Raw genomic sequence first — 7,814 nt, forward strand, 5'->3', positions numbered from 1 at the left:
CATACAGGTAAAATCTCTCGCGCGAGAGCTGCATGTTTCGGTCGTTGAGTTGGAAACGTGGTGACTGGAAAGGGACTATTTCCTTCGAATGTAAGTAACTTAGTAAATAAATACATAGTTCCTTATTGCACTGCATAACGGAACTTAAAAATCTGTTTTGATCTATTAGTTAGATATACAACTTTGATCTGAGACTTGGTTAATATCAAGGTTCAAGCGCTAGTACTACGTTAGGCCGATGTCTTTAATTACTGTATTTCGCACCGATCCCGTGGGCGCGGGCATACCTACCAACCCCCGGGCCGCCACCCGACCGTGCCGGCGGTGTTTGTTAGTGGAACAGCGATTATTCCGTAAAGCACGTCTTGACACGGTGCGAAAAGAGGCCTAACAAACATTAGGTCTACGTCTAGATTTAGGTGTCTTGTTAGTTCGATCTAGGTTTGTAATTTATGGCCTCATCACATGCAGTTGGACTGAATCCTCGTCTACTGTTAGGTCTAATCTATCTAACGGTAATACACTCTCTCTAACTGTTAATATTAACGTTAGTGTTAGACATTCTAGCTAGTAGGGGTAGTGTTACTCTAACGACGAATTTTAGTGTTAGTGCTAGAATGTACGGCTACGCCTGTTATTATGCCAAAACAATTCAATCGGGCTAGGCCCTATGACACTAGTAGTATAATCACAATGAACTTAACACCTAACGTTAGCACATTAGCAGTTGTATAACGTGGACAGTACAGGTCCACTACTACTAACGTTACTGCGCTGGTTAGATGTATTTCTATTTGTAGGGCTAGAGCCAGGTCCAGGGCAAGGGGCTGTAGACTATACAGAAGATGTAGATGTAGATCTACCAACGTTTAGAGTCTAATAGTAATATACTAGACCTACAATATAAAATCTAGGGCCGGGGTCTGAAGCATAAATAGCTGGCGTCTGGAATTAGGATCTAGGTCTAACCTTAGTCAAGATCTGGGCCACTGATTCTACCTAACGTTAGAGGTTTCTAGTAATCTACTACTCATATCTAGGCAGTTTTGTTGTAAAGACCCAGCTTACTAGGCCTAGCTAGACCTAAGTTTAGGCATCTAGAGGTTCTAAAATCTATGCATAATAATTATACTATATATGTAGGCTAACTTTGATCAAAAAGTTCATGTTAGATCTAACATTAGAAGATCCTAACATTAGCTCTAACGTGAATTATCTAGGCTAATATTAGTCTCTAGAGCAGAGGTCTAAGGTTGATTCCACTCTTTCTGGTATTTGTAGACCTGTGGGTTCAGAAAAAGAGTCTAGGATTTAGGCCTAGGTGTTTTATATAAAAGCGAGTCTACAACCAAGTGATCTTGCCATTCGAATATGCCTGAAAGAGAGAGAGAGAGAGAAAGTGTTCAGTCCTGACTGCCAACCTCTCCTAATCTGTGAATCATTTACATGTACTCTTCTAGTTTACAAATAGATCTAGTCAAAGAGAAACTATTTAGAAATGTCTTTACTCATAAGTACCAAGTTCTTATGTTAATGTCTCAAAGAATAAAGGTTCATTTGAAAAAATGTAAATATTGCATTTTGAATGGATCATTTATACCGACTCACTGAAACCTAAATATCTTCTTCTTTTTTAACTTTTTAAAAAGCCAAAAAAAAAATATCTTAATGAAAGAGATATATTTTTAGTTATAATTGATTTGCATGGGAAACAAAGAAAATTATGTCAATGTCAAGATGCCTTTTCAAAACAATTAAATTTCAAATTGATTTTATTTTTTGTTCACTATTAGCTTATAATGCTCTGCTTTAAAGATGAAAAAAAAATTATTTGAGTCATGTTGATTTCTGTTTTCAGCTAGATGTACCAACAAGTGGACAGACTGAGTCTTGTCTTCAAACTTCACCAAAGAGAGAGACATATGCCTATTCTGACTTGCCAAAATCTAATTGTAAAGACTGAGCTCTTTCTACCTGCAACAAATTGCAGAACAACCAGAAGGTAAGAAACGGTAAATGTCTTAAATAGCGGTCTAATTTGAAATATCTTTTAAATACTAACTTACTAAGTGTTTGATTATCAAATGTATCACTTCAGTGCCCAGTTGAAAATAATGCCAAATCTAAATACATTGAGTATCAAATATTCCTATTCCATTTGAATAAATTGTAACAAGCATGTTTTCGCTTTGACAGTTGCATTACAATGCAGTGTACAAATACTTTGCAAACAAAGAGAGGAGAATAATCTTATACACGTGTATCTCCATTTATATAATAAGGGGAGCAAATCTATGATCGGATGTGTATTCTTGTTTTCTTGTAAATTCATTGCATGTTCTATTGTAGAGGATCATATGAAAGAACGGTATTCTATCTACTGAAGATGAGATCATATAAAAATCAAACATAAATGTAATCAAGTAAGATATTATATGTAATGAAATATTTCTCAACCATGTCAATTGGCACAAGTGTTTAATGTGTGCACAAATGAAAATACGTCTGTAGTCACAGATCAATTAACTTTCCATTGTTATTATGTTGCATTAAGTATGACGTAAGGGTGATATGCTGTGATGTATTGTTCTTTATTTTTATCAAGGTGTCACCAACAAATGGACATGCTGAGTTTGAGATCACATCCACTAGAGTGAGGGGGAGATAGAAAGATGTCTTGACTGCGATGTGAATGCCCTTTCCAGCTCAGAAGTAAGTGTCATCGATTTGAAATTAGGAATATCATCTCATGAATACAAATCGATTTATGCAAGGAAATCATATCCTAATCCACATACAAATGAGAGCATGATACAATCAAATATTTGTGTACAGGAATTACAGGTGTCAAGATGACTTCCATCCTACATAATTCATTTTCAGTAAGATATGGCTTTAGAGCATCAAAGATGATAATAACAATGACATGATTAATGTATTACATGTAAGACAAATTAATGTTGACAGTGACCTGAAGATCCAAAATCTCATACTAAGGGATTCATGGGATCGTGATGATTAATTCTAATTCATGATGAATGTGTTTGTTTATGTTGCAGTATGATTATCCTGTTTCACTCATAAAAAGGATAACTTATTTAAGTTTTTGTTAATTGTATTTTCGACCAGAATTAGCACAAAGTGGACAAAATGGACCCTGCAAACCACAGCCAACTACGGACAAGAGAGAGAGAGAAAAAAAAAAAGAAAGAGAGAGATGTCCTGACTACCAACCTCTAATCTGTGCATCCTGCACTCTATTTCGAAAGGAAATGTGGGAGGTAAGCAATAATACATGTACATGTAAAATGTAAACCCCAAATATGTTGGAATATTTTGTCAAGCCTTTGACATCTTGACCAAATTTTTGACTGTCGATCGTTCATTGGGCAGAAAATTAACGCATGTTTTGCTAAATGAATGCAGTACTGCATATGCATGTAGTCAATCACTCCAACAACGAAGATTTACATGAATTAACGCTGATTATTATTTTTTTTTAGCCTCTGTCAAAGATGGTTGCAGGAGTTTTTATGTTGTTGCAGTCATCATTCACACGCACATCTGTCCTATTCTCATCTTGCAATAACTTAACATTTACTCAGCAGATCATCTTCAACTTTGGTTTTATACAGAAGAGATGATTACCTGCTGAGCCTTGTACAAGTAGCATTTTAGTTACTGTTGTAATTTTGCTGCTGATTGTAAATTACAGGGAAACCCTGATTTTTATTGACTGTAGAGCATTGCTACCATGACATTATATTTACCTTCGGATGGCAAAGTTACCATAACCTCTAAGCAATTTGACTTTGATTAGTTATGAGGGTATTGATGTGAAAGGTCACAGGGACATTATATGCACGAAAGTGTTGAATGTATCCAGTTGCAGTATCAGGCAAGCACTACCTTGAAATTCTTCTGAATGGAATAAAAAGCTTAATGGAAAGAATTGGATATTTGGATCATGAAAGTTTCCTACATTTTATATTTCATCGTGTACTCACGGTTAAATTGCTACAATTAGGATCTACTGTATAAAATAATATACTTTACAGTTTCAAGGAAACACTACATATAGAGGAAATCAAGTAACCGTATGTCTTTATTAGCCTATATGTCACTGTGTCTTCACCAAAGATTAAAATGCCCATGTCACTTTCCTCATCGAGTAAAGACAGATACACCATTCTTTCTCTCTCTCTCTCTCTCTCTCTCTCTCTGTCTCTCTCCAGAAACAACCCTGCCAGGCTATCCGGTCCGCATCCAGATTCCGTATGAAGGATGTCATCAGAACCTGAACTTACATGTGGAATGCATCCATCTAAACTTCTCAAATATAATCACAATGTGCTTTCAGAACTATTATAGACGTTGAATATATAAAAGACATGTGTATATATTAGACATTTCTACTAATCCAGATTAAATGCTTCTTTTCTAATCTTTTTTTTTCTTTTTTTTTCCCTTAGTGATGAAGTAAAACAAGACCTGATATCAAAATGTGCACAACACTACTTGGCAAAGAGCATTTACAATATGATTTGATGTAGATCTACTTCCAATTTTGATGGCAGCATTAAAGGGATGAGGGATGGCCTACTTATGGTTGAGATGGGGGCTGATATGGAGATTTTGTAAAATAATGAGAACCCTGTTACGAAATATTAAAGAGTAAACAATACCAAGAGGAATTCCAAATTTATTTGTTAAAAATTGGTTTTGAAAAGGCTGAGATGTACAAAAACAAAGAGGTCCTAATAAAGGTGGCACCCACTTCTAATTATTATCATTCTGTGTCACTTTTTAAAAAAATTTCTCGGCCGTTTCAAAACCAAGAACTTTAATCAAACAAACTTCAAATTACTCTAAGAATTTGATGCTCTTTCATATTTCATAAGTTGTTTTTATTTGCTTGCAAAAAGTTAAAGTCTGAATCTCCATCTCAACCAAAACTATACCATGCCTTTGAGACTCACAGTTACAAGCCGCATACTAGTAGTTCATGGAAATTGATCCTGTTATTTCCTTTGAAGCCCAAACGCCAACATTTTAATCCTGTCAGATTGGAATGTCTTTTGTTTTTGTTTTTATGGGGGGGGGGGGGCAACAAAAGGGAAGTGAACTTTGCCTTTCTTCATCAGATGGAGGAAAATATGTGACATGTTAGTCAGAAAAAAAAAACCTGCACGTTGAAGTGCTTAAAAAGAGAAAATTTCACAAAGTAACAGTTGGTGAATCTGAAGGGAAATAGCATAGAGCATGTTTTTTCTTTTCTAGTTTAAGATATAAAAGAATAGTATGTAGCTTAAAGGAACGAACATAAGTAAAATGTTTCAATCCAAACGCCAAGTACAAGAAGTAGTGAAAAGAAAATGTACTGGTCAAGATGTATGTTTTGCCAGGTTTTCTTTCACATGTGCCATAATTGTCATGATGTTGGTAATACTGTAATATATGTTAGCTATTCAGGGCCCCAGCAATGTATTCTGGTACTTGGAATGAGGGAAAGTATTAGAGGGAAATACCGGTACCATGCATTTTGGAGAGGTGATTTTTTTTTCTTCATTGAGAGACGAGTATTCAGTACAGATACCTTATCACACTGGTCTGCAGAACACAAAAATAATATCAGACTAAAAGTAGATTTTTAAAAATTTGGCAGTCACCATTCTAATTTAGTTGTACATTGACGAAAGTTCAATGCAACAGCGTACAGTCATAATTAGCTAGGATATGTAACCACAAATTTTTAAAAAGATAGAGATATTGAAATATTGCTTAAAGAGAACATTTTGTTTTTCTAACTGGTGTAACGTTTGTGATGCTGGACACATTATAGTATATGTCACATTAAAAAAAAATTGAGGCTGTCAATGCAGTTAATGTAGTCAGCGCAATTTGTATTGTTTTTCAAACTCTTTTGATGTATATCACAGAGATTTGTTCATGAAAGACATTTTCACTGAGGACTCATTCTTTTCTAAAGCTTTTAATCATTTAAGAAGATTGCTTTCAGATGGATTTTTTTGTTTGTTTTTAGATGTCCACAAATGGAGACTGAGGTTCTTTACCTTTCAAAACGAAATACTGTTGAAGAGAAATAATTATATATATTTTGCAGGATTCAAGCATGTTCTTACTGTGTATGGTATTCTAATCAGCATTTTGGTAACCAGCAACATAGATGTCAAGTGCTGCTATTCTAGTAAATGTACGCTAATGGCAAATCATTGCTTTAAAAAAGAGAAATTGCCTCGTTTACTGTTTACTGTATTTCATTCGTGAACGCTGTTTGAGACGGTGGTTGCGGGCGTGTGCACATTGTGTAGTACGTTTTGTTGGTTGACTGGGAATTTAGAGTGTTGGTGATAACAGAAATGATTTTTTTTTTCACAAATTTGTGATAATATAGAAAAAAAAATCGAACTGCAAACAAACAAATTGTTACATGTCTGCTCCAAGGACATAGAACTTGGCCAAGGATTAATATAATCTGCAATATAGACTCGATGATATAACCGACTTAAGGGGAAATAAAGCTGTTATTGCATTGTACGCATTTCACTTCTACTTCCTTTTCGCTTCTTATTTTCTCTTTTGAGGGTGATATTTGCCTTACTTTTTCACACAAATCCGGGATACATAATAACATTTTTATGTCGCCGACTAAGTGTGCGTTCCAAACAACGTTCATGTCAACAATCAACCATCATAAAAGAAACATTTAGTATAAGTCTTCTGCGGGAGAATAAATCAAAATAAAATGCAAACACCTCGCCTTAGAACATTACAAAAGTAAAAGTGGTTTCGTGCCTATCCCTTGCAGGGTTCCGTTTCAGGGCCTGAGAATGCAAACTATATAGCATTACGAATTCCAAAGCATTCTCGGGGGAAGGGGTGAGTATGCAGGATGGGAGATTTGGTATCGTAATTTTTCCCAGTAACATGTGATTTGTTATCACGGTTTCCATGACAACCATTTCCGAACATAGTAAACAATTTTATATAACTCTTAGGTTTCATTGTTAAACATAGATTAGTTAGATTGACACATTTTTCACACACACACAAAATGTTTCAACACTTTCGTACGTTTTACAATTATGAATATTTGAAATTTTCAGGGAGTGACCTAATGATGATCAGTTGCCATGGTAACAACACTACTGATTTTATTTTTTTTTTGGGGGGGGGGGGTGGGGGGGGGGTGGGGAAGAAGCACATTTCAGTCATATCAAGGTGCCACAAAGGGTTTTGCAGTCAGCTATCCAACCTGTCCATTGACTTCGCCAATTATGTAAGATAAATACCTACACGCACTATACCATGTACAATATATATGGGCTTACGCTATACATTCGATTTTTCATTCAAAATGCGCGTCCGGTAAAAATACATCGTCCCATTTAGGATAACATAAAACGAGTTATCTTTCGCCTTATCTTGTAATTTCTTTGCTGCATAAGATATCAGAATATATATTATATTTCGGAATAATAAAAACTTTTGAATAGATTGATTTAGGTAGTTTAAAAAAACTTTGAAATATTGGTAGATTTTACAAAGTACAATTTTGAGTAAATCAAGTTTTTATGTTTCATTGCGCCATATATGTGCGTGTAAAAATTCTACATTCAAATGCATATTAGTCAGGTTCTAAACTTGAAATGGAAGATAACACATTTCTAGTTTGAAAGGTACTTATCAACCATTACTTATTTCGGTAAAAAAATAAAGATCGTGATTTTTTACATTCTTTCAAATTTTGTGCTAAAAAAGACATTTTTCGGCAAAAACGCGCTTGACATCCG

The 7,814-nt window shown here is 35.0% G+C and overlaps 1 long non-coding RNA gene across 1 annotated transcript; it reads left to right on the plus strand.

Annotated features, from left to right (window-relative positions):
- Positions 1-1,715: 1,715 nt before the first annotated feature.
- LOC139728907 (uncharacterized) lies at positions 1,716-4,363 on the plus strand. Its single transcript, XR_011710840.1, has 4 exons — positions 1,716-2,002; positions 2,606-2,712; positions 3,130-3,281; positions 4,236-4,363. It is a non-coding gene; the product is annotated as an uncharacterized lncRNA (long non-coding RNA).
- The last annotated feature ends 3,451 nt before the right edge of the window (positions 4,364-7,814 follow it).

This window comes from Diadema antillarum, unplaced genomic scaffold (assembly GCF_040938485.1).
Source record: "Diadema antillarum isolate AM-2024a unplaced genomic scaffold, OU_Dant_1.0 seq00000205_RagTag, whole genome shotgun sequence".
NCBI lineage: Eukaryota > Metazoa > Echinodermata > Echinoidea > Diadematoida > Diadematidae > Diadema > Diadema antillarum.